We start from the raw sequence: 3,432 nt of genomic DNA on the forward strand, positions 1-3,432 counted from the left end.
TACAGTAGTACGAATTTTGGGTATTAGGCATAATGACTTGAATCAAGTTAAGAAATTGAAAATAAGTTATCTTGAGTGTGAAAGTCTACAAGCCAGTTGACCCAAGAGCAACTGAGATATTTAACTTGGTTCAGTTGAAACCAGACATTATATTAAACCTCCAGTTTTTAGGAGGCCATAAAAAATTATAATTCTAACAGCCCACAAGCCAAATAAAATTTAAAAAAAAAATTAGAAAGAAATTAAAACTATGCTCAGTGAGCCATTTTTCTTTTTTCTTTTTCAGCTCAATTTCAGCACCCCAAGGGGGAGGAAAAAAGCATCCATGACTATCACAAATAAAAACAAAATGAATGTCATTGGAATCAGTTATTTTTCCCCACTGAGGTATAAAATCTGTATAGAAATTTGATACTATACTGTAACAAATTGTACTTCTTGTAGTTCTGATTTAATTTTCTTTAAACCCTGTTTAATATAGTTTTTAAACTTGTAAAAATGTTGTTTTCATGATTTTGAATCTGGTTCTAGTTCTTTTATTTTTATATCAATATTAAAATACTGACTACCAGTTCTAATCAGGAAAAAAAAATCTTTAAATCTCTTCATCATGATAGCATATTCAGCAGAAATTACTGATACGCAAGCAAACCATAAAATGCAGCTCTCCAGAAAGCACATTTTGTTGATTCTTTCATGGTCTGAGTATCCTTTACAATTCTTGGTGAAAGACACTTTCAATCTTGTAAACATCAGTGTGTACACTCTCACTGGTATGTAGTTTCATGTCCTTGGACAGGAAGTCTTCTTCACAACTAGTGAAAAGCTAGAGGAGTCTAAGTTTTAATGGCTGATAAACCCTACATCCTGCGGAGCAGGAAAACACTTTTCCTTTTTTTGCTGCCTAAGAATGTGCAGAAAATGTATGCCAAGGTAACACAGTCAATCCTTATTTTTCCTTTTTTTTTTTTTTTTTTTTGGTAAATCTGGTCTCAGAATATTTCTGGACGGGTGATATTTCTAAGAAGCCACTGCTGGGACAGGCTTTCATTGCAGTTCTCTAATGCTGGGCACCTGGCTGTCTTCTGTGGCTTTATCCGGGCACTGATGACTGTTCACATGCTGCAGGGTTAATTTCAGTGTGGCAATCTCCCACGGTTGGTTGCCTTTTAGGTGGTGGCATTTGAGCATTGTGACTGGTCCGTTAAGTTTGGAAACATCCAAGCAAAGGTCTTCTGTTCTAATTTCTTTGTGGGCAGTATAAGAAAAAACCTGATTACCTCCCATACCATGACAGTTAAATATTCCAACTTTTTCATTCTCTTTTATAGCTGTGTTATCCAGACACTGATTTATTTCCACATTACTTATCTCTCCCAAATAGAAATAGTGATGTGGAATTTGAGAAATCAGGATAAGTGTTCTCCAGGTACCAAGTGAAAGGGTTGCATTGTAACTTGTGTCTTAGACCAAGTCTTGATGATATATCTCCATAACCTAAACTACTAGGGAAATTATATAGAAGAAACACTTGCATTTATCCATCCAAACTTCTGCAAGTCATCTGTTATTTTTATTGATAATCTATCCTGTGCTTCCTGCAAATGTGTAAGGTGTAGCTTTATGAAATACATGTCCAACATGTAAGCATGTAACAATTTCCAGAGTACCTCCACACTGCCAAATCCTGAAGAAAATTTATAGGTTTTCTCCTCCCCAAATATCCATTCCTGCATCATATGTTCCAATTTCGGGATAGTAATCTCTTCCTGTTGAAAAAAGACCTCCTGCCATTGTTGGTGTTCTGACAGGAAGAGACCTATCACCTTTCTGTCTGTCCATATCTCTTTGGGGAACCGGATACCAGTAAAAGTTGAGCTTCCAGTTAAATCCACCATAGGTCATATCAGAGCCTGCCATGTAGTCAATGGTATCATCACTGACCACAGCAATGACAGGATATACCACTATTCTCCTGTCGTGTTTTATGCTGGCTGAGAGAGGCTCTGGCCATCCTGCTGTACACTCACACTGAGCATCTAAGAAGGTGATCACTTGACCTTTAGACACAGCAGCAACTTTTAATCTAGCTCTAATCAATCCAGAACATTGTTCCATTTGAATTACAGGAACTGGTACTTTTAATATCCTCACATAACTGTCTAGAGGTCTTTTCAAGAAGTCTCTTTCACTGGCATCATCCATCAGAACAATTTCTTCTAGCGTTTGTCTTGGTGAGCAATTAATGACACTATTGACAGTTTGCAGAAGTGTGCTCCAAGCCTCATTGTGGAAAACAATCACCACACTTGTAGGAAGATTATCCAGATACACCTTTGTTTTACACCCTTCTAACCTAACATCTGGTAAAGATCCATTGAGTGAAATCATCTCACTCACCATTAAATTGAACTGATTGATTTTAAACATCTCTTTCATCTTTTCTTTATCCTCTTTAGAAATGATGACTGGTTTCCCCTTTTCTCCAGGACCTTCATGAGGCTTTTGTACTGGCTCTAAAACATCCCCAGCAGGAAGTCCTCTCCTTTTTTTCATCACATTTGTTGCATTCACTGAAGTAAAGCAGCAGGAACATATCCAAGAGTACCCAAATCAAGGAGGTGGCTAGGACCACCTTGCAATATGCAAATTTCCTCATGGCACTTTAAGTCAAATGCAAAATTAAAATACACACACACACACAAATATACAAATATCATGAAAATTATTCCAATCCAGTTTCATCAGAAAATGTGTTCATAACCTCAGTCACTACATGGTGGCAGTGGCGGCGAGAGCTCTTCTGGCTGGCTGGGGTGGTGTCGGTGCAGTTCTGCGGTCTGCAGCACAGACACTACTCTTGGGCCACTTTCTGCCACACCGCCTCCTCAGTCACTGCCTGCGGCTCCCCCAGCAGCAGCTATCATTACATTTTATGCATTTACATTTCAGCACCTATAGAAGTAAGAAGTGGAGTTACATAGCAAAAAAGCCCACAATTCAATAGTCCTGGCATTTATAATTACCTAAATTGTTACCTTATGCTGCTTTGAACCACTGTAGTGTCTTTCCTTTCATACTGAAGCACTCCCTTTAGCATTGCTTGTAGGGCAGGTCTTGTGAGAATGTCTTAATCACTCCCTCACTTTTTGTTTATCTTGGCATAGGTCTATTCAGATCTGTTCTGTTTGGGGTATGCTGCGCTTCTTGGATCTGTAACTTTATGTCTTTCATAAGAGATGGGTAATTTTCATTGATTATTTCCTTTATTATTGCTTGTGCCCCTTTTCCCTTCTCTTCCCGTTCTGGGACACCCATGACACATACATTCATGTGCTTCATGTTGTCATTCAGTTCCCTGAGACGTTTCTCATATTTTTCCATATTTTTCCCTATCTGTTCTTTTGTGTGTAGGATTTCAGGTATCTTGTT

The 3,432-nt window shown here is 38.2% G+C and overlaps 1 pseudogene; it reads right to left on the minus strand.

Moving 5' to 3' along the window:
- Window positions 1-992: 992 nt before the first annotated feature.
- Window positions 993-2,659, minus strand: LOC119508240 (annotated as a pseudogene).
- Window positions 2,660-3,432: the final 773 nt, after the last annotated feature.

The sequence above is a fragment of the Choloepus didactylus genome, chromosome 13 (genome assembly GCF_015220235.1).
Source record: "Choloepus didactylus isolate mChoDid1 chromosome 13, mChoDid1.pri, whole genome shotgun sequence".
Taxonomy (NCBI): Eukaryota; Metazoa; Chordata; class Mammalia; order Pilosa; family Megalonychidae; genus Choloepus; species Choloepus didactylus.